Consider the following 24,766-nt stretch of genomic DNA (forward strand, 5'->3'; position numbering starts at 1 on the left):
GCATTGTAAAAAAAATTGACCTGAACCTTGTTAGTTATACATAGCTCCATTTATGAAAATTTCAGTGATTAATTGCAGCTAGCTGAACTGATGGGAACATTTGCTGCCCCACACCACTCATGTGATAGCAAATGCCTACGCTGACCTCTTAACTGCCAGTATAATTTACACCAATGAAGTTAGTTTGAATAGGTAATACTAATAAGATTTTGCACATTGTTCTTCAAATGTGTCTACTGCTAGTATATGATATTTTGCTTGGTAAAGATGCAGTATAACTCATGGGGAAAGCCACACAGAAAAAGAATGTGCACTGAATTCTTGCTGCAAATTGTGGCTCCTTGATTGTGTTCTTCCCACCTCCTCACTTAACGATCCCAAATTAAGCTGAAGAGGACTGAAATTAGGCATCTTAGTATTAGCAGTCTTAAATTTTAATTTAGGTATTCATTGTATAAATACACACTGCTGGCAGCGCTGCACAAGTTTATAAGAGCACATTAGTACTAACCATAAGATTTGCTAATTTAGAAGCAAAATGTTTTAAGAAGCCATCAAGTCAGCAAAAATGTGAAGAGACAATTTCAGCTCATGTATGCAAATGTGCCATTTGTATTATTTCTTAAGGCTGAACTCCCTTTTCAGAGGGTTCTTATGAATGCTACTCTCATGTGTGTCACACATTCAAGAGTGAATCCGGTACTCTGCTTTCGGCATGCCAATAATAGCTACGTATATTCTTTTTCTTGTATCCCTTCATTTTTTTTCAATCCTTTCTTGTTCTTTTATCATGCCATTTTCTATTTTAACTTTCCGAGATCATTCTACACCTAAATCTGTCAAACAAGCATGTTCTACCCACAGGAGCAAACCTTGATGGCTTAAGTCTGTTGGCATGCAAGGATGTTCCATACAGAATAAAGCCTTGAATATAACTTGTGGTAGAATTATAGCTGGGTAAGAGTTGGGAGGAGCCTCTAAGCTTATCCAGTTCAGCAAAAATCCTATCAAACACACACACAGACAGACAGACACACAAAATCTACTGCAAAAGAGGATATCTGTCTATCTGTCTATCTATCTAGATATCTAGATATATATCCTCTTTCCAGTAGGTTTTGTGTGTCTGTCTGTCTGTGTGCACACATATATGCATGCATGCATGCACACACAGAGAGAGTTACACACCCCTAATATTGGAGGACAGTCTTATCAGCTTGCAAGCCAATCTTTTTTTTTTCTTTTCATTTTTCACCACTGTATCAGGAAGCAAAAATCTCATTTCTTTTACTTTGGACTCACATGTCCTACTCTCCATGAGAACAAATAATAAATTTGCTGTTCTTTATTGGACAGTCCTTCAAATATTCGAAAATAGCACTTACTGCATATCAGCTCCAAGTTGTCTTATCACCAGGATAAACATACCTCACTCCTTAACCTTTCTTCATGGTATTCATGCATCTTGTAGTTCCTTGTCATGGATGCTGATTATTGACATAATGGCCAGGTCTCCTTGCCAAAGGGTAAAGCTGGGGGTTATCAAATGAACAGGAAAAAGGACTCAAACCCAATAGCCATCAACTGGCTCTCTTCTTCTCTGCCTCCATTTCTTAGCAGAAGCTCAGTAAGCAGGTGAGGCTCTTTAGAGCAGGAGGAACAGCCTTCTTATCTGTTCATCATTTTGCTATTCAAAGCAAAAGTTAAAAACCATTAAAGTCCATTGATTTACACCTAATCTACCTACATCTGAGCTCTCTTGGGAAGATATACACAAAACTATTCCCCCCCCCTCCACCCCAAACAGGTTTCATCTTTGATCTCATGGATCAAAGTCCAGTTTGAAGAGTGTAGAAGTGTAACTCTAACTGAGGTAAGCCATTAGGAAAATCATCCTGCATCTCATATGGTGAGAGGGTAAGTCTGTGAAATAAAGACAGTAAATACTACAATATGCTAGTATCTAGTCATAAATGTGACAGATCAGGCCAACAGCTGCTAGTTAAATCATTATTTAAAGGACAGAAGGGCTATTACTATTTGTTAAATCAATAAGATAAAAGCAAATAATCTCTAGCTGTCTTTTGAATATATGGAGGATGTGTTACTTACAGTATGTACCTGTTATCCCACCCTTAAGGGCTTAAAGGTGGCATAGATTGTTCTGTCTTCCATTCCATTTTATTTTATTTTATTTTATTTTTCATTACCCTGTGATTTAGCAGGTTAGGCCAAGAGAATAACTAGCCCATACATTTCGTTTCATGAGTGAGTGAAGATTTGAACTTAGGCCTCATTCATAATTAGTTGTATGGAGATATCTGACTGTTGCTATGATAATTAAGGTTTATGTTTAGGCATTCAGTCTGAAACTGCATAAGGCTCAAAAGGATGGAGTGAGATGGACTTCAGATGTTGGTGGTGAACAGGTTTCACCTCTATTTCTCCTCCCCACATGGAAGTTCTGGAGATGTTCATGTGTTCTGCCTGAAAGCCTGCAAAGGCATTGTAGTTACGTTCAACTGAACATGCTTAAAGTATTGCTGTGACAAGCAGTTAATAGTTACAAAAAATGCCATAATAGCATTCATTTGATCATAGGTCAGGGAGTCCCTCTGGGCGCAAAACTACCACCTTTATTTCCTGAAGTAGGTCCTCTAGGCCTCAGAAATGCATAGTAAGCCCCATGGACAAGCTTGAACCTTATAAGTAACCTTTTATTGCTTCCAAAGCAATAAACCATAGACTATGTGCTTCCTTAGAATGCACACCAGCCTTGCAAAGTAGAACAGTAGGATCTTTGAACTTACAGTGGCAACCTTTACCTTTCTTTCATCCACACTGGATTTAGATATAGTCCTGCTGTAGCAAAAGACTAGTCCTTTGTTGAAGAATTATATTTGTTTTATTAAGAAAATAAAGTAGATTCATTAGCATACAGTTGTAGCTTTAAAGCATAAGCAGGGAGCATATCCATCTATTACAATGTTTAAATAAACTTACAATTTCTAATTAAAATAAAAACAGCTAGGTAATCATCCTTGCTCTTTCTCCCTACATGTTGGCATCTAATAGCTGGGCTATTCCCCAGCCTTCTTCTTGAAAAGAAAAACAATCCTCGTTGTCTCACATTCCACAGCATTTACCGAACCCTTTTTCACATACACAAACCCTCTCATTTTACATATCTTTAGCACCTCCTCCTTCATTACACCAACATCATGTAAAACCATAATTAAGCTCCTTTAGTTATGGTTTGGTATGAAGTTTAACCCAAGACATAAAAGAATCTCATGGCAACAGTACTTTTTGAATCATCATCAGTGTTACAGCAATAACAATAACTGTTCCTAACTGTTAGAGCAGTACAACAATGGGAACAGTTACCTCAGAGGTGGCAAAAGCTCCAGCACTGGAGGTATTCAAGAGAAAATTAGAACATCATCTGTCAGATATACTTTGATATGGATTCCTTCATTGATCAGGGGGTTGGACTCAATGGCCTTATTGGGGCCCTTCCAACTCCAATACCCTTCCAACTTTATGATACTCTGAACACCAACAATAACAAGATGGCTGGTCAACAGAAGCAAAGGCTGTAAATCTTAACTGGCACAACACCAGGGGTGTAACTTTCAGCTATAAATTGGCATAAATTAAAAAGTCAGAGTAGCCATTTCTTGTCGAACACTGAGTCATACAATTGGTGTCTAATAGGAAGCAGCAGCAACAGACTTCTTAACTTGAGGCAATTCCCAGCTGAAGGTGATGTAGTTAATATGACTGTGGCCAAAGGCAGCAAGACAGACTGTAGCTCAGTGGTGGAACACATGCTTTGCCTGTAGAAGGGCCCATGTTCAGTCACCAAGACTGGAGAATCTCCTGCCTCAAATCCTGGAAAGAGCTGCTTACAACACAAGACAAGGAACGGATTCATTTCCCCCTTTGAAAGAAGAATAGTATGAGCCGCTTAAATTAGGCATCATCATCTGTCGTGGCAAAGCGCAGTTCAACAAGCTGGGTCCCATTTAATATATAAGATTCTGTGTGCAGTTATTAAAAGACAAACATCCAAGGATGCTGCACAGGCTGTTCATACTGCAATGCCTTTAGAAAGGGATAAATACAATGTAAATCTGATTCTACATAGGACTCATCCAGCCACGTTTCTTTGAATGGCACAGCAAAGCTCAAACTGATTGATTTATTTAGTGAGATCACATTCATAGTGATCCATATGCAAGCCTGGTTTGGTGTCCTTCTGCTGAGGCCAAAGAAGGAAACAAAGAATGAAAAGATAGACAGGATAGCCGATTACAAGCTACAAAAACAAACACACCAGAAATTTGTTAGTCTTTAACAAGGAGGATTTTTTGTCCATTCAAAAGCAAAAAAAGCAAAGCATGCTGCTTATATACCGCCCCATAGTGCTTCAAGCACTCTCTGAGCGGTTTACAAGTTAATTATGCAGGCTACACATTGCCCTCCCCCCAGCAAGCTGGGTACTCATTTTACCGACCTCAGAAGGATAGAAGGTTGAGTCAACCTTGAGCCACTACTTGGGATTGAACCCCAGGTCGTGAGCACAGTTTTGGCTGCAGTACAGCAGTTTAACCACTGCTCCACGAGGCTCCATTCAACTTGTTATCAAGGGAAAACTCCTTCTTCTCTGGGGCAGAGGCGCTTGGCATTGCTTCTCTGTCTCCCTAGAGACAATAACCCCGTTGTTCTTCCTGCACTGTGGTGATCATGCCCAGTGATATCAAAATTCTGACTATAATCCATCAGTATGAAGCAACAGCCCTCCCTCCTTTTTCTCAGTCATTTTGGCTTCATCATTTTTACTTAAACTTTGGAATACAGGAATGATTATGGGACTGCCATATCTATGACGCTTTATATGGTTTTTCCCCCCAACTCCCTTTCAGTCTTTAACCAGTACTTTGTCTATCAGCAAAGTAAATCAAAAGGGCCTGATACATCAACTGACAATTAACCTGGCATATTTTCAGATAAATTGATTTAGCCCCAATGAAGTGAATAAACCGAAAAATCCAATCCAAGTATTTTAGTTTAACTAGAGCAGGCAGTAATGCAGTGGAATTTCTTTTACCTTCTTCTACGTCCAAATGTAAAGGGGCTGCTCCAAATTACTCTGATTGCTACACAATTTTCCCAAGTGTCTTAATATCTATTGATGGTGGCACTACTTTAACCGATCTACAGCTATGCCTGCCTATTTTGTATAATTTAGGACTAAATTGCTTGTCCGTAGGTTTTGAATCAAGACTCAGAATGTGTTACTTTATGAACCTCTACCTAAAATTTAGGCCCTAGATGAACGTCTTCCCACTTAGTTTGCTTACAGAACTTTGAAATTGTGTCCCTACTGTCAGGCTAAATGCAAGACCCTTCCCTGCAATTATGCCCTTTTGCATTTTGAAGATTAGGTTTTCTTAAGAAGCATAAGTTTTTGCTTGGTAGAAAACGGTGGCAATTAGCCTCAGGAGAATCCATAATCTTGGTCTTTGAGGATTGACAGTAAATTTGAGGAGGAGGCATTTGTCCATATGAGTCCTTAGCTTATCTGGTGTGGACCACAAGCAATTCTTCGTGAGCCCCCAATCCATTTTTGTGCTCCCCCAAACCCTGGAGCTCCTTAGTGTCTATTCTTCTTCTGTTACTTACATCAACAAAGGCACACTGTATGGTTCCCAGACGATGGGATGCACACCCTTTTCAGCTGCAATCTCCTTCCCACTCTGACTGATTTTTAAGATGGGAGTAAAAACATCTTTTTTGTTTGGCTTAGGATGTCTAACCTGCCAATGATATAGTTTTAACTGTATCCTTTGTTTGCTTTAAATGTTTTTAATCTAGTCACTGAATATTAATGGGCTTATACTGGGGTTGGACAGATGATTTTGTGAATTTTAGCTAATTATGGCTGTAAAAGTTTTTATTCTTTTAAGAGGTTTGTAAGCCACCTTAATTGCTATCTTTGAGTGGAAAGCCAAGGCATAAGTGAAATAAATAAATGGATAATACCTTGTCATCTAAGAGTTAAAGTAGCTACTTTTTATGAACCCTGCTCTATTTTCGCTAGTTGTTGTGGGTTCTGTTGTGGCTTCTACATCAACAGTAAATTAAGGGTGGGGCTCTTTATAATATATATTGCAGCTGACTATGTGTTTGTCTTCAATCTTATCCAGAAGTGGAATCCTGTATAAGCCCATGTGGGAGTCAGTTGATACAGCTATCTATTTCTTTCATCTCCTTCAGGAGACATAGATGTTACATACTAAAACACCACCCTCTTCCTGAATATATAATACTGTACATCCCATCATAAACTTTTTTCTTGGTGCTACCAGGTTTGGACAGGGGTAGTGCGATGAAATTTCTGTTGGAAAACTCTAAGCCTGTTCAATCATGATAGATAGATAGACAGACAGACAGACAGACAGACAGGCAGACAGACAGGCAGACAGACAGATCTGAGAACATAGCCGTACCTAACTTGAGCTGAGCTTGGTGAACATTCCCAGTGTGGTATAGTAGCTAGATTGACAAACCATGACTCTGGAAAACAGGATTCAGATCCCCATCTGGCCATGGAAACGTGCTGGGGAAGTGGGACTGGTAAAATCATTCTTTAAATATCTTACTTTGAAAGCCCTATTAGAGTCACTGTAAGTCAATCCTGACTTGACAACACAGAACACACAAGAAAGCAGCTCAAACGTTTCTTACGATGCTCCAATTTGTGCATGACAACTAAGAGAATTCCAGCAAATATATCTTAACACTTGGGAAATATTATGGTGATAACCAAGATTTTTTTAAAAGGTTGTAAATGTCTTTAATAATGTGAGGACAGAAAATCTAATATTTTGCTCCTCTGGTGCATAACTGTGGAGAAGCAAGAACAGAATTTATTTTTTATTAAACTTGGTTGTCTCATTTGTAGTACAGAGGGACTGAACTTTTATCATGGAAGACAGATGTAAGGCTATTGAGAAGAAAAAATTATATATCCCACAGATGTGCTTTCCATTTTCTTACCTGACACAATTCTCTTTGCATATTATCCCAGTAGCCTTAGAAGCCAACTGTTGCTTTAATCGGCTGCCTGCTCTTATCTAGTCTTCAAAACAGGATAATGAAATAAATAAGGCTGAAGTTCTAAATGGCAACAAACACCTTTTCCAGTAAGAAAGAAGCTCTCTTTGGCTTGATATAGCCAATGCCTTATACAATGCTACAGCAAAACGTTAGGTTCAGTTTCAACTTCGTTTGGTGTGCTTTACACCATTTCAGTGTTTGGTTTCCGGGGAACTGCCATAAAATGGAAAAATTGGCACTCCATGCTCACACCAAATGGGCATCTTTTATTCTGGATTGGTCTCTTAATCTAATTCTGTAAAGTCAGAGTTTTATCCCATTGGAAAAAAAAGTTTGTTTAAAGATCAGAGCCAAATTCAGCATGCTATTTTCAGTGAACATCATAGAAAAAATTAATGGGAAAGAGCATTCACCTGCAAATGACTTTCTCAGCTAATTGTATGTGTTCTTTTCAAAACAGAATCCTGACAGCAGTATCAGAATGAAAATATATATTGCACTTTGTATCGCACTCAAGAGAGGCTTTCCAGAGTGGCTTTTTTGAACCTAGCTGTTCAGAGTGGCTTTTCCAGAGGTCTAAATCATGTGCGAAATCTCTATGGATACAAAGTGCTCCATGCTGCTGATGTTTACACTTAACATATTCTGGGCCAAGTGTAATTGCAGTACCTCAGGTGCAGGGCAAATGCATGGCTTTGCAGACGACCTGAATGGTTATGGATATGTAAGGTTTGAACCAATAGTGAATGCTAGTGTATGAATGTATATATAAATTCATCTTTTCATTTTTTTTTAAACACACAGAAAAAAATGACCTAATATTTTTCAAATGCAAGGTTGTTCTTCCTAATGTTTCACCAGTCTCTGTGGCCGGCATCTTCAGAGGACAGCACTCTGTGCTCCTGTGAAGATGCCGGCCACAGAGACTGGTGAAACGTTAGGAAGAACAACCTTCAGAACACAGCCAAAGAGCCCGAAAAACCCACAACAACCATTAGTTCCCACCCGTGAAAGCCTTTGCGAATACATTAGCAGTTTGTTGGTCTGGAGCTGTAGCGTTCCCCTTTATGATGTCAATGGTTCATGTTTGGTTATGTTAATTGTTCATGTATATTCATGTTTCTGAGAGGCGGAGCCAAGAGAGATGTTATAAGAGCCTGAGCCTGAGAGGGAGTTAGTCAAAGAGTCAGTCAGAGTATAAATAAAGTGAGAGAGTGGATAGAGTGTGCAGTTTGAGTAAATCTGAGGTGTGATTAGAGTCAGGAGTGTATTATCAAATAGAAGATTGCTGTTAATAAATTTACCTATAGGATATATTCATGAATCCCTATCAATTTCTGTAATCAATAAACAAAAGTTATATTTAAAAGACTTTGAAATGTGGACCTGAATCTTCATTTTCCTGAAGTAATGGTGATTTAGTGATCACCTGGTGGCAGCAGTGTAAAAGAGGGGATTGTTTGACTTCGTGTGCTCTGAGTTTTGACGGTCAAGAAAGGGGCATGAGGGTGAACACCACAGGAGCATTTGGGTGTGTGTTAACACAATGCCAAGGAAAAAAATATATCAGCAATGCTTATAGAGAAGCAATTGTTGCTCCCATTAATTTGGAAAGAGTTATAAAGCCATTTCCAAACAATTCCAAACAATCATTCTGCAATAAGGAAGATTATTTGCAAGTGGTAAACAGGTCAAGACAGTTGCCAATCTTCCAAGGAGTGGACATCCAAGCAAATTCATCCCAAGGTCAGACTGTGCAATGCTCAGAGAAATTGCAATAAATCCAAAAGTTACATCTCAGACTCTACAGGCTTCAGTTGGCATGTTAAATGTTAAAGTTCATGACAGTACCATTAGAAAAAGACTGGACAAGTATGTCTTGTTTGGAAGGGTTGCCAGGAGAAAGCTTCTTCTCTCTAAAAAGAACATGGCAGCATGGCTTAGGTTTGCAAAGTTGCATCTGGACAAACCACAAGGCTTCTGCAAAAAATGTCCTTTGGAGAGAAGAGACCAAAGCAAAGATGTTTGGTCATAATGTACTGTATCACATTTGGCAAAAACCAAACACAGCATATCAGTGCAAACACACCATACCAGTTGTCAAGTGCAGCAGTGGAGGGGTGATAATTTGGGCTTGTTTTGCACAGGACCTGGGCACCTTGCAGTCTTTGAGTTGACCATGAATTCCTCTGTATGCCAAAGTATTCTACAGTCAAATGTGAGGTAATCTATCTAACAGCTAAAGCTTGGCCAAAACTGGGTCATGCAACAGGCCAATGATCCCAAGCACATTCGCAGTTCTACAACAGAATGGCTGAAAAAGAAAAGAATCAAGGTGTTGGAATGACCCAGTCAAATTCCAGACTTTGACCTCACTGAAATGCTGTGACAGGAACTTAAGAGAGCTGTAGATAAACAAATGCCTGCAAACCTCAATGAACTGAAGCAACGTTGTAAAGAAGAGTGGGCCAAAATTCCTACATAATGATGGGAGAGACTGATAAATTCCTACTGAAAAAGTCCTTATTACTTCAAATTATTGCTGCTAAAGGTGACTCTACAAGCTATTGAATCATGCAATGTATTTAGTTTTTTGTACATCACTTCTCCATTTTGACTTTATTTTTGTAAAATAAATAATGACATGGTGTATTCTATTATGAGTTGTTGTTCATTTGAGGTGGTATTTATCTAATTTTCATATCTACTAAACACCAGATGATTTTTATCATGTCCTGATACATAAAACCATAGAATGCAAAGGTGTACTTTCTTTTTCACACAACTGTAACATATGTAACATATCTATATATAGCTAGAGGAGATGGGTAGGAATTCTGAGGTGTATCTAAAGTGGCTGGCAAGAGATGTATGACTTATATAGCCTTATCCGCAACTAGCATGCTCCCATCATGAAACAAGTCAAGCACTTTTCTTATCCAAGCCACATTTGTTTGCTCTGAGGTCTGAGTGTTTTTGATGTAACGCTAATGGAAAGTTTTAGAATGGTGAGTAAATATGAGAATGAAGGAACTTTAAGGCCAAAATTTTTTTCTTACTCATATAGTCATAGAGCTCCAGAATAATCCCAACAAAGGCACTCTTTTCTAGTTCTGATGAAATTATTTATGTTTAAAAAAGAGGACCCAAGGCAACATTTAATCTTCCAAGGTTTTTTTTTATTCTTTTGTTACTTTTTCCTGGACTTTCAAGCCTGTGTTCCAGATTCCTCTGGCTTCACGTTGAACCCTACTGCCACTTCTGAAGATGTTTCAAATCATTTTGGAATCTATGGAACACTCTTGCAATTTCTGTATGGCTCTAGGTGACCTTTCCGTATATTAGTATCAGGCATTTCCAGTTGTTCTTGTGGCTACCTGCTTGTACTGGAACTTATACTCAGATGACAGGAAATATTAGTTCTGTAGCTCATTCTCTCATCGCTAAGCCTTGGCACCATTATCTTACTTCCTTTATGTTTATTGTGAGGCTTCTTTGTGGACAGGAAGCTCTTTTATGAGTGTCAGCTTTTATTTTTGGCTCAAAATATGCAGTATATAGATCTAATTTTGAGACCCATCCACCTTGCCACCTTGTGTTTGTCTGGTGGCGGTGGCCACATTTTCTCTTGCACCACCTACGTAGAGGAATGCAGCTCCTGACATATTTTCTAAATTGCAATTCGCCCATTGGGCTGAAAGAGATCCTCCACCTGAGCTTTAGGCAAAGCAACATGGAAAAATAGGCTGGCTGTTTTCAGCGGTTGACCAAAGGGGCCTCCTTGCACCAACAGAGGTTTTGTTATTTTTCTTTTGAAAAATCATTACTTGATCTTTTCATTTTGTATATCACTCAGAGAGACAAATCTGCAGACAGCCATGTAAGAGGCCATTCAATTAGGCCCTCAGCACTGGTTCTGGCACCTTTAGGGCAGGGGCCATACAAATTATCACAGCTTCTTCTTGCATTTTGGTTGCTGGGTCGTGGTTTCCTTCTAATAACATTGTTATTTTGGGGGGTGCAATAGGAATGGAGGTTGCTCAAACAGTGCTTGGGATGAGATAGATCAGCAACTCTCTGAGGCACCGTTTAATGAGGTCTATGTTCTCAGCCAAAGGTTTTTATAGCTTTGTGCTAAAGAAATGTACTGGGAGCAGCTAATTAGTTCTTTATGGAGTGGTAGTTCTTAACCTTAGGGCAGGCTATATCTCCCTGAAGCCAAGAGAAATAATGGATATTTCAAACACTTTTAATTCAGATTTCTGGGTATTGTAGTCTAATTCTATTTCTACGCGCAAGGATACTGTATATATTATATTAGAAACCTAGTTTCTAGAGCGATGTAAAGGCATTTCAGAGAGGGAGGGAGTGGCCCTAACCTCTACAGGGGTTAATAATGCCAATATACAAAATTAAACATTTTAAGTTATAAAAGTTGACACAAACAAATTAATTTTTCCATTTCTAGCTTTCAGATTTAACTAATTTCTAAACCTAATGCTCCAGGTTTTGCTGCCTTCTACTCCTTCTGGTGTTTTCATTTGAACAATAATAATATTGGGTTTACACATAATATGTAATTTGGCTCAAAACCAAATTTAAACAGATCATCCAGAAACAGAAGGAACAGAAGGAAAACAATTAATATATATTAAAGAAAGAAATCTAGGCCATCAATTAATGCCACATGGAACATATTACCACAGAGTATCATATTTTAAACAGATCCATGAATATGTGGTTTGAAGGAAAGATAAAAAGAAGGACAGCAGAAAAAGAATGTCATTTCAGATACAATTGACAGTGGGGAGAAAAACAAACAAACCAAGGCTGATAACACAAAACAAGCACATGAAAAATCACCTTTGCCCAGAATAGTAAATATTTTTGATAGAATTTTAGATAAGGTAGACTGGTGATAGTGAGAAGAAAGAATTACTTTGAAATGTTGAGGGAGAGTCTATGTGGAAATGCCTATCAACTCATCAGACCCTCTGAGAAATTTCACTAATCTTATCAAATTTCTTATAGCTGGTTTCCAAATTCCTTCAGTTGTTTGGTCTGATAGGAGATTGCTAATTTTCCTGGAATTTTGCTTCAGGTGAAAGCTAATGGCAGCAGTAAGGATACACAAGCACTACGGGTTTTCTAATCTTTTATTTCCTATTGGAGAAAAAAAAAACACTGTAGTCATGAACATTTAGAAAAACTATCAAAAGACAATAGAAAGAAATGTTAAAGACTCTTAAATTTTGTTGATCTTCAAAGTTAATAGAACTTTTCCTGAAATTTCTGAAAATGTTTTTCTGAGTTCCTCAGTTAACTTTAAGTTCCATTATAGATTGGGTTTAGTAATCACTGAAGAAATTTTCTCACAGAATCCCATAACAATGTTCTCAAGTAGAGATGGGCACCAACCGAACGGCGAACCCCCCCCAAAAAAATGATGAACTGGGCTGGTTCGCACTTCAGTTTGCAGGGCGGTTCAGGGATCCCATTTTGCTGAAGCAAAACAAAGCAGAGATCTTTTTTTCCCTCCCTTCAGTGATTCATTTTGCTTTGGCACATGGGATCCCCCGCGATTGCCCCCATCACCTCCCTACCTGTTCCTGCTGCATCTTCCTCCTCATTCACCACCATCCTTAAAGGCAACTGACTCAGTTTCTGTGCCAAGAACTGGGCCTACTGCCTCTGAGCATTCACTTGCTTATCAGCTGGGCCTGCTGGTGCATGCTCATAGGCAGTGAGACCAGCTCCTGAGAAGGGAAGTTGGGCCCATTGCCTCTGAGGATGGCAGCAGTGGCACAGGAGGAGGAAATGGTAGCAGGAGCAGGTACAGAGGTGATGGGACAGTGGCATGGGGGACAGACAGCAGGAGAAGGTAGGGTACCCCTGGGCACGAACTGGAAAAATGAACCGTAAACCAATTTGTTTCTCCAGGGGTTTGTGGTTAGCCACAAACCACAAACCATCATAGACCACCAGTTTTCAGGTTTATCTCAAGTTGTGATGATTCTTTCCAATGATTTCCCTTCTTTTATTAATAATAACTGTGTGCTGTCAAGTTGATTCCAATTCGTGGAGATTCTTGCCTGAATTTCCAAAGTACTTAGAAGCAGACTACCATTTCCTACTTCTGGGGGCACCCTGGCCCAAACCAGGGTCCTTAGAGTGAAGCCAGATATGACCACAAGGCCACTGCTGGTTTTGGGTTTTAAAATCTACACTCACTTTTAAAAAAAATTTTTAAATTGTTGCTGCTGCTAAAATAAGTTTGGTAGGCACACATTGTTTTGCAAGAGGTTAACAGCCCTTGGAAGGAGTACTACGTTGTTTATTTTAAAGGAAAAGAAGAATGAAAAATACTTTGGGCTCACAAGAAAATATTTGGTGGGGGAAGTTGCACGATTCCCACCCAGTTTTGTTGTACTGGAAAAAAAATAATCAGTAATAAATTTGGAGAAGGAGATGATACAACTGCTTGGCTTCTCAATAAATATTGTTTTCTGCTGCTCTTACATAGAGATAAGTGAAGTGGGTTAGACGGTTGTTGTGTGTTTTCTGTGCTGTTTGGCCGTGTTCTTAAGGTTTTTCTTCCTAACGTTTTGCCAGTCTCTGTGGCCGGCATCTTCAGAGGACAGGAGTCAGAACTCTGATTCCTGTCCCCTGACTCCTGTCCTCTGAAGATGCCGGCCACAGAGATTGGTGAAACGTTAGGAAGAAAAACCTTAAGAACATGTCCTAACAGCACGGAAAAACCACAACCATCGGATCCTGGCCGTGAAAGCCTTCGAGAATACATTGAAGTGGGTTAGACCCTGAGCTCTCTTCCATGATTTTCAGCAGTGGCACCTTGTGGTCTGAGCAGGAAGCACCTCATCTTATTACTGTGCGATCAGGTGCCCTCTTAGTTCAGAACACAAACTGCTTGTGCTTTTCATTTATTCAGCCTCCCATGAGTGGGAGTGGGGGTGTGGGTCTCCCCAATTTTAGGAATGAGATGCCCCTTCTACTTAGTCAATGAGACCTCTGTCAACATGGCTTGCCTTAGAAAAGCATAAACAAGCATTCCTGTTCATCCAGATTTATCAAGAACCTGCTAGTTCTCAATTTATTTTGCCCAGGTCAACAAATGTGTCTTCTTAAATCTTGTTGAATTGTTTGATTGTGTTACAATTTTTTATATTTGTGTTGCATTGTATATTGTAAGCCACCTAGAGTGGTCTTAATGACCAGATAGGCAGGGTATAAATAAATAAATAAATAAATAAATAAATAAATAAATAAATAAATAAATAAATAAATAAATAAATCTCATATTAGTTTTATAACTCTTTGAGGTAGGTTACAATGGAAGATAATAAATTGCCCAAATACACCCAGGATATTTTGTGGTATGGAAAAAGGTGTCCACAGCCAGAATTCAATGCTACCTAATACAATATGAGCCATGCACCCTTTGATTCTAATTTTGCTTTAGTCATGTAGACACTAGAAGGCATGTGGCTTTAGGCCTTCATCTGCAATATGGAAGCAATGACAGCACCAGTAGTAACCTGTCTTAGAAAGACAATATGATCTACTGAGGCAGTGTGTGTAAAATAAGTTGAACTTCTTGTAGGGCTAGATAAATATACAGCTTACTGGTAAGAAAAAAGAGAAACACATGATGTCTCAGTTCATAAGTTATGTTTGAGCTTCTTCACAGTGATTTGTTTTATATGACTATGTAAGGAGCCAACTGGACTCCTTCACGTATTATCATAAAGGAAGGACTACATACTAATATGTCCTGCGCTACAGGCAGGAGAGAAGCAGGCATGAATTTGTATTGCAAAATGTCATATTTTGTTCATATGACCGACAAATGTCTGATTAAGATAAATCAGAGAAGGCAGGCATGTTTTAGTGTGCTCTCTCTCTCTCTCTCTCTCTCTCCATCCCCCCTCTATCTCAATCTTCTTTAAAGAATACAGTAAAGGGGAAAGGAACTGTGAGGGAAGTGTGTGTGTGTGTGTGTGTGTGTGTGTGTGTGTGTGTGTGTGTGTGTGTGTGTGTGTGTGTGTGTGTGTGTGTGTGTGTGTGTGTGTGTGTGTGTGTGTGTGTGTGTGTGTGTGTGAGAGAGAGAGAGAGAGAGAGAGAGAGAGAGAGAGAGAGAGAGGGAGGAAGGGAGGGAGGGAGGGAGAAATATCAGGCACCCAACTCTCTCTCTTTCTCTCCCTCTCTGGTTATTGTTATTATTATTGTAATGACACTTTTTCATTTTAATTTTTTTTTCATGGCAATTGCAATACTTGTGCTCCCAATCTTCCCTGTCCCTAGATCTCCTCAGGCATATGACTGCAATCATTCAGTACACCTTACATACCTTCAAACATTACTTTTTTTTCCTGGAGTGTCTTGAGGGAAATATTCTTTTTCGTATTCCACTTCAGTCCAAATTGTCAGCAGTGCCATATCGATTACAGACATCACAAAGACTAACCATGCAGTGAAATAAGGTAAGTGCCACAGGAATACCTTTCTGGCATGCTGTATTTACTGCTTCATAGCCGAGTCATCGGGAGAAGTGAACTAAAGCCTCACTCAGAGTCATCTTGTGAGACTCACAACTTTTCTACACAGCAGGGTGGAAAAAGAAAGAACCATTTCAGTGTATGTGTGTGTGTGCGTGCGTGTGTGAGAGGGATAGAGTCTAGAATAGCACCACAAACAGCAGGACTGGAGATAATGCAGGCTATAATGCCAATATCTGTGACATGTAAAAAATACATCTTATCCAGATATTGTACTTTGCAGGTGTTTTTTAAAAAATTAAGGAATATTTCATATCAGGTTTTGTGTTTATGGTATGGATATGTGAATCTGTCAAGCTCAATTTTGCTCAGGTTCTCATTTTTCTGCCTTTATGTTCATTCTGTCTCCACACATTCTGCAGCCAGTGTGTTTTACTCCATAGGAAAATTGGACTTTCTTTTTGAACACCCCCCCCCCCACTAAAATTATACATTTCGGTAACATATTTCAGACTGTGGGCACTTCCGTAGTGTGCAATTTTCTGCAAGTGATTTTTCCATTGAATAAAGTGCACTTCTGCATACCATTCATACACTTTCCCTCCAAATGCATGCATTTCAAATAGGATGGGCACAAACCAGAAAATGGGTGGTTCATAATGGTTCGTAGCTTGTGGCTACCCACAAGCTATGAACTTTCACAAACAAGTTTTATGGTTCATTTTTTGAGTTCATGGGGGGGGGCGCTTGCCCAGCAGTCCCTCCCCTTCCCCCATTGCCTCCCTATCTTGTCTTCAGGTTTCCACCGCCACTGCCACTCCCATCCTGACATGGAAGCCAGGTCTGCTGTCTGTGCACCTGCACCTTCCTGTCAGTTGAGCGGCTGGCATATGTGCACAAGGAGCAGGCCTGGCTTCCATGCAAGGAGCTAGTCTCCTTCTGAGGAAGCTCTTTCTCCCTGAGAGACAGAGGTAGAAACTCTGCAATTGAGTTATTTCAGAAAGGCAAAACTAGCTACCAAAATGCCTGTAGCTGAGATCTGGCTGGAACTCCAGGACAGTCACTCAGTAAAATAAACTTTTTCGACCTTTGAATTATTAGCATGTTACAACATCTCTCTGAGGCTTCAGGCATTACTTGCATCCTGACCCTGCTTGTAAACCACCACCACCCCACTTTACGTGACCTTCAACTGACAGGGCAACACCTCTTGGAATCTGCCTGCTTTCTTGCTGTTACAACCGGTCTAATTTGCTTTTGGATTGCCACAGGATTTGGTTTTGGATCCCCCTCATATGAATCACCTAGGTCACTTGTAGGAGGACTGTGTTTCTTGTCTGCTACTTGGCCGCTTGACGTTGCTTCTGGACTTCCTCGCCTATTTGCTGCACCCATCCTGCTGTGATCTCAGATTGCCTGGATCTTACTGTTTACAAGAGCCAACCTAGGAACAAAACACACATTTCATGTTCAAGGGGGAGACAACAGAGAATTTGCATGGGCAATTCGGAGTGTAGAAATATGTGAATCGTAACCACAGGATAAGAATATATGGGTATGGAGTCTTTCTTTCTTTCTTTCTTTCTTTCTTTCTTTCTTTCTTTCTTTCTTTCTTTCTTTCGATACATGGGATTGATTGCTGCATCTGCCTCCTACTGCAATCTGTTGCTCCTGTTCATTTCTGTTATTATAGGTTGGACAACAAACTTGGCTGCAGAAACAGAGGAAACATTTGGGGAAGGATGTGGTAACCTCTCCTCCATGCATGTTTAACTGGTAAAGGAAGCACAGACAACCCCCCCTACAAACACACACACACTAATATGTGAACTTTATATAAACTTTATATACTCCCATGTGGGTGATAGCCCTGTCGCTTCTCAGTAGCCCCTCAGTTCTGTGAACACATTTGCTCGGTAGCGATTGATATTTAGAGATTAGCAAGCCTGAGGGCTTACCCACTGTAATCACTAGGTGGAAGAATTAAAGCTCTAATTAACAAATTCTAATCATGGGAATTCCAAGTTAAAGGCAAACTTGTTTGGTTTTTTTGTGGGGGGGGAAAGTTGTTTTGTTTTTAAGCATGTTTCAGTTCAAATGTCTTGCTGAAGAAGGGAACTGGGTGAAATGATAAAACCAGTCATTCCTTTACATTTCATTGCATTCTAGTTTCATCTGAAGTCTTAAATAGATGACCTAAGGTTCCCCTTGAAATTTAGTCCAGTCGTGTCCGACTTTAGGGCGCGGTGCTCATCCCCATTTCCAAGCCATAGAGCCAGTGTTTGTCAGTAGACAATTTCTGTAGTCACATGGCCAGCACGACTAGACATGGAATGCTGTCACCTTCCCACCATGGTGGTACCTATTTATCTACTCACATTTTTACATGCTTTCAAACTGCTAGGTTGGCAGGAGCTGGGACAAGTGACGGGAGCTCACTCCGTCATGTGGATTCGATCTTACGACGGCTGGTCTTCTGACTTTGCAGCACAGAGGCTTCAGTGGTTTAACCTGCAGCGCCACCACGTCGACCATATAGATGACCTAGAACAATGCTTTCTTGGCTGCTACGCTCAAAATTACAGATGGGGATGACTCACCATTTTGGTGAGTTGTCCTGCTTTGTGAGTTGTCAAAAGTTGATGACTCACAAAGCATGAATTTGCCCCTATGAACTGACAAAGAATGAATTCATTTATTTATTTGTGGGGGGGTTACTGAAAAAGACACACCCCACCCCCACCCCCCTGCTGCCACTGCCACCCCCGCTACCACTCATCCACTGCCACTATGACACCCCCTCCACCCCACCCCCTGCCAACCCCACCAACACCCCTTTACCATAATTGTTGCCGCTACTCCCAAGGTCTCCACAGCCATGTCCTGTAGAAAGGGAAACTGGCTGCCCTTTGCAAAGATGGCAGCTGCAGCTTCCCTATCCTAAATGAAGCCGCAGCTGCCACCATTGCAATGGGCAGCCAGTTTCCCTTTCTACAGGCTGCGGCTACTGAGGCCTGATGGAGACCTTGACAGTGACGATTATGGTAAGGGGGTGTCGAAGGGGGTGGGGGCAGCGGGGGTTAAGGTAGGGAGAGGAAGGCTGGGGTAGGTCGTGGGGGTTGCTGGCTGTGGGGGCAGCTGGCTGCCTACAGGCCCACCAATTAGCTGATTGGTGGTCCATTAGGCAGAATGGAAAAAGCCATAGGATGGTTGTATTTTTTCCGTATGGGGGATGAATAAAAATGTGGAAATATTCATCCCTTCATATTTGTGAAGGTCTCTGGAACCCACGAATATGAACGGACAAATATTTAATGAATCAGCAATTTTAGACGAATATTGCAATCTGTTTTTTAATTCATCCCCATGTCTACTCAAAAACCATTTCTTTATTTGAGATACATTGAGGTCATTTTTCCAATTTGTATCCATGGAAAGGAATCCCTAAAGAAATTCTCAAAGAGTAAAGCCCACACTAAACATTCAATGACTAGGGAGAGGCACTAATGCATAGGCTGGGTATTTGCTAACCTAAGTGAAAACCATTTTGGAAAATGAAGTGATTGACTTCAGATTGGAATATATGTGTAACCTTCTCTCCAGTAATATGATAAAATTAATATTAACTAAGTCAGCAATAGGAACAACAAACGTTGCAGCTTCTGAATAACAAAAGCTATTGTTGCCTGAAAAGAAGTGAAACCCATCAATTTCTGGCCCTTTTGGAATGCTGCCAAGTTAGTTTTTGTTGTAAGGATAAAGTGGGGAGGATGAGAGCCACAGGGAATCAACAGGGGAGAGAGGAATTGGGGGTATAAATATAAACAATAAAGCCATGCTGGGAACTGCAGCAGTAAATAATCCATATCAAACTAATAGTTAAAATAACAAAGTTATTTATAAATATTTAACATACTATGTTTGATTTGGGAGTTGATCTTTGAAGGCTACCATGGGCAGCAGAGAAGATTTAGATTTAAGTTCCCACAGAGCCAGTGAAAATTAATGGAGGACCTTGAGCTGCTCCATCTTTCTTTGCTGGCCTTCCTCATAGAAAAACGGGGGAGAGGGCCCTTGTTTGATCTATGAGCAAAAGGTAAAAAAGGGGGCTAGGCACCATCCGTACTGTGGCACTAAAATATGAAAATGCCAGTCTTCTAGGACTCTAGCAGATGCTTGTAAAACTCAGAGCAATAAGATGGAAAGGAAGAGTAGAAAAAGTCACCAGATAATCCTAGCTAGATCATGAATTTACAAGTTTAGGAAATTTTAGGTTAATTGTAGGCTTCTGCTTTTCTGATATTGGAATTGTTATGTTTCTGGATGCTTCTGCTCAGCCAGTAGAGGAACTGCCTTTGTGTATAGAAATTGAGAGTGGAAATTGATTCTACATGTCCTGAGGTGAAACAGGCTATCGCTAAATCTCAAACTCCTACCACTTCCACCATTTTCAGTCACTAAACACATTCGTGTAACTTGAAGCTCATGCTAGGTAGGATTTTTCTGCGTTTTCTGTTTTTCACTCTTAGCTGGCTATCCCAGTGGCAAGTCCTAACATAAGTTAAAAGCTAGGAGAATCATATGAAAGCAAGAAGATGAGAATAACACAGAGAAAGGAAAAGCAAGAGAGTTGTTTTTGGTGATGCTGAGATGGGGAAGGAATTGGATTTTCAAAAATTCAGGTGGTTGTTTCCTTCTCACCAAAGGTCAAAAGAGAGGGAAAGGGAAGGAGGAGAGCAAAATCATTTTGGTATTTTGGTAAGGCTTTTAAAGGCAGGAGCTTAAATTTAAATGCTAATAAATGTCATTTAAATGTAAATGTCATTTAAATAATCATCAACATTAAAAAAAGTTTCCCTTTCCTCGTAAATATAACTGACTTGAGATTTTCAGCCTATTAACAAGCAGTACTTAACATGTGAGCCTCTCGCCCAACTTTCGGATATCTGAGACTTATCTCCAACAACTATGCATAGGATGGTGTTCTTACTTAGGAAAACAGTCTTAACAGGTCTGAGTGTCCCGATAAGTGATTTTGGCATTTTGTGTTATCTGCCATCAAGTTGGAACTGACTTATTGCAATTGTAATAAGGCTTTCTAGGGTAAGTGACATATTTAAGGCGTGGTTTTATCAGAGTCGCCACCCCTCCAGTGAGTTTGCATGGCTGAACAGAGATTCAAACCTGTGTATTTTGAGTTCTAGACTGTGGTATTTATCAAAAATCCTTTTGAGCTTTTCAGATACACCCACCATCTAAGGAATGACCAGAGCCTCGTGGTGCAATGGTTAAACTGCTGTACTGCAGCCAAAACTGTGCTCACAACCCAGGGTTCAAACCCAGGTAGCCGGCTCAAGGTTGACTCAGCCTTCTATCCTTCCGAGGTCGGTAAAATGAGTACCCAGCTTGCTGGGGGGGCAATGTGTAGCCTGCATAATTAACTTGTAAACCGCCCAGAGAGTGCTTGAAGCACTACGGGGCGGTATATAAGCAGCACGCTTTGATTTTTCCATTGGCTCTTGGGTCTCAAACTGTTCCATTGTCGTCCTTGTTAAAGGCCCAGTTTGAATATCCGCAGGCCTTAAGGGCTGTCAGATGTCCTTCTTCTTGGCTTCTGTGGAGGTGGTGATGTTTCTTGCTCTGTGGTTTAGCATCCTGATAACTCCTAGCTTGTTTTGTAATGGGTGATGAGAGTCAAAATGCAGGAATTAATCAGTGTGTATGTTTTCTGTAGATTTCTGTTCCTAAGTTGCCGTTGGATCCTATAATGACTGCACAGTCCAGGAAAGTCAGCTTGTTATCTTTGGTGTCTTCCCTGGTGAACTTGATATTTGTGTCCACTGCGTTTATGTGGTCTGTGAAGGCCTGTACTTCCTAAACCTTGATCAGGTGTCATCCACATACCTGAACCAATGGATCAGAGTCATCCCCTGGAAGGTGCTCAGTGCCTTCCTCTCCACTTCTTCCATGTATAAGTTGTCAACAATGGGTGGCACCGAGGAACCCATGACACAGCCATGTTACTGTCTGTAAAAATCACCTCTGTAGGTGAAGTAAGTGGTGCTCAGACACAGGTCCAGGAGCAGGCATATTGGTCCAGGTTTAGGCTGCTTCTGGTGGAGACAGTGTTGTTTTTTCCAGTCTTCTTTTTACATCGGAGGGCATCGGAGGTGGGAATGTTGGTGAAGAGGGATGTGACAACAACTAAAGAATGTTGTGGGTTTTTTGAATAGATGAATTATGTTTTATATTCAGTTATTTTGGTGATAATATGTTTTGTATCCCTCTCCCTATCTTTCTCCTCATCACATTCTAGAAGAATACCTACTAAAATATTTACACCGAGGTTCCCCGCCCTCTGCTACCAATCAGAGAACATTTACTACATCTTCTACTGTGTGCGTATCTGTGCACATGTGCACTCTCTTGCTGGTATAGAAGGTACCTTTATTAAGTCCCTCATACTTTGTTGTGCTTCATCTTATCATGGCAGCACTGCTTTTTTTTTAATATCCAAGTCAAGTCAATACAATAAAGTCTATAGAATGCCTGGCTCCAGTCAGCTCCCCTGTGTATGGTATGCCCATGCATTTCTCTCTATATGTCTACCCAAGATCCACTCAAGTGAAACACACAGACCCCAGAATGTTCTCTCAGTTGAATTCCTGTTATTCAGTCACCACTGCTTATCACTCAAGGAGAATGCCATGAGGGAACATCTAACCAACAGAATGACAGCCAGTGGTTTTCAATGTGTACTTCTCCCTTGATTTACCATTTACAGAACTTCTGAAATGAAATGTTCTTTTGTGAAACTAAAGCACACAACATGGTTTTTAAAAGAAAACTTGAAAAAAGAAGCCAGAAGGCTTCAGTTAGTAGCTTCTTATTGTGGAATAACAGAACAGAAATCCTTAATTACAAAAGTCACTGTCTGGTTTCTGTAAAGGCTTGTGGAACCAAAGTATTTGGTGAAAGAGGTTACAAAAAATTAATTCCTGTTACTAGATCTTAATTTTAGGCTGTTTTTCAGCCACACTTTATCATGCTGGGATTGCCTATGTATTTAACTTGGTGTCCTGTAATTATGAGATACTGGTTGCATTTGATGCAAGTTTGAAGCTTTATTTACAAAAAAGAGAGAGCAGAAGATGTGTCCAGGTCAAATGCTAGTGAAGTGGCCATGTTAGAGCTCCTGAAGGACGTTATTTGTGAAGCTGAACCTGCTTGTATTTAACTAGATGACTAATCAAAGAGTATATATTTTCCTCTAGCTATGAAGCCAAAAATTCTTTTAATTTTCTCAAATAGTTCTGTACAGTGGAGTCTTGACTTGAGAATTTAATCCGTATTGGAAGGCGGTTCTCAAGTCAAAAAGTCTGTAAGTCCATTGACCTACAGTGCATTGAAAACCGATTAATCCCGTAACAGGCTGTTTTTGTTCCATTTTGGTTTTTTTCTGGTCTGTAAGTCAAATCTCAGTCTGCAAGTCAAACCTAAATTTTGCGGCCAGAGAAGTTTGTAACTCAAAAAGTCTGTAAGTCAAGCCGTCTGTAAGTCAAGGGTCCACTGTATTAATTTGGATCTGCAAGCTTTATCCCTTTAACTCAGTTTTTGTTTTTCATTGGATTCTTTGTGACTGTCTCTTTAGGATGGAGTGAGAAACAGCATGCAGACCCATAGGTCTATTTCGTGCTCCACAAGTACTTCTGTTTGTTTCAGAACTTTAAACCACATTGGATCATTTCAGTGGCCCAAAACTACATTCATGATGTTATCTATGGGCAGAGATGGTAAACCGAGGATTCCGTCTGAGCTGTTCTTGTCTGAAGGGCAGGGATGAATCTTTGAGGACTTCATAGCATTCATAATATTGAAGGATTTCTTATTAATCTTCATAGATAACTGGAGAGATTAACAGCAAGCACTCTCTGCATGTAATGAATGCCAGTTTATGAGGATCTCATGGTCTCTGTGTATATATTGATGGAGGAATAAGCCATACAGAGCTTAAATGAACATCAAACAATGTAGATGACATACTAGTTGTTACATACAGCTATGACATCACCTGCCCGTCACTGCTGAAGCTGTGTGTCATCTGCCAATGGCGTGACGGAGGGTGGGACATAAGGGGTGTAGCTGTTGTATATAAGGGGAGTGAATGGTGTGAGAGATTCAGATAGGGCCAGATAGAGCCAGATAGGGCTTTGAGATAGGGTTAAGATAGGGAGATAGGGCTTGGAGATACTGAGAGATAAGAACTGTGCTATATAGTGAGGGTCTGTGAGAGAGTGTGTGTGAGTGTTATATTATTATAGTGATTAAAGTATTATTTATATTCAAGTGATTTACCATTCCTTTTGTTTGTATACAATAAACCTAAGTTTTTATTTTGAAATCATACTTTGGCCTGAAGCTTTATTTGAGGGAATGGTTGGTGGCAGTGGGAACAAGAGTGATTGAGTGTGACGTAACGGCCCCTTTGTGAGGTATAAGGAGGCTGTTACACTAGTTTTATGCCACTGTAACAATAACAGGAACCACCTGTGTCACTCTTGTCCATAAAGAATGTAGCGGCTCATTCCAAAGACAAGACAGGCAAGAACGTTTGCCCTTAGGTCTGACCAGCTTCAACCAATATGGTGATTATGACCATTGGTGGACAGAGATAGCTTGTGGTAAGTGTTCCCTTGATTGGGTACTCCACAACCAGATTACACAAATGCACTTTGTGTAGGATGCCCTTGAGATTAGTTCACAAACTGCCACTAGTTGCTCCAATGCAGTTCTAGCTTTCTTGTTTTTGAGTGTGAGGAGGATGCTCTAGCCATTTCTGGCAGTCTGTCTGCGCTCACCCAGTGTCCTCTGGCCCAAAGGAGCCATTGGTGGAGGAAGTGGCAAAAGGACTGCCTTCAGCAGAGTCACCAAAGGCAGGAGGGACTTGGAGGACACAGGGGTCTGCAAGCGCTCTGCATTATCAACCCTCCTTGAAGGGCCAGTAAGATAGGCATCAGTTGCGGTAAATTAGACCCCAGCCATGGACTGTGAGCCATGACAGTCCAGTAATAGGCTCAGAAAAGAACTGAATATAGCAGGGGATGTGGTGCACCAGATGCCAAGCC

The sequence above is a fragment of the Pogona vitticeps genome, chromosome 1 (genome assembly GCF_051106095.1).
Source record: "Pogona vitticeps strain Pit_001003342236 chromosome 1, PviZW2.1, whole genome shotgun sequence".
Taxonomy (NCBI): Eukaryota; Metazoa; Chordata; class Lepidosauria; order Squamata; family Agamidae; genus Pogona; species Pogona vitticeps.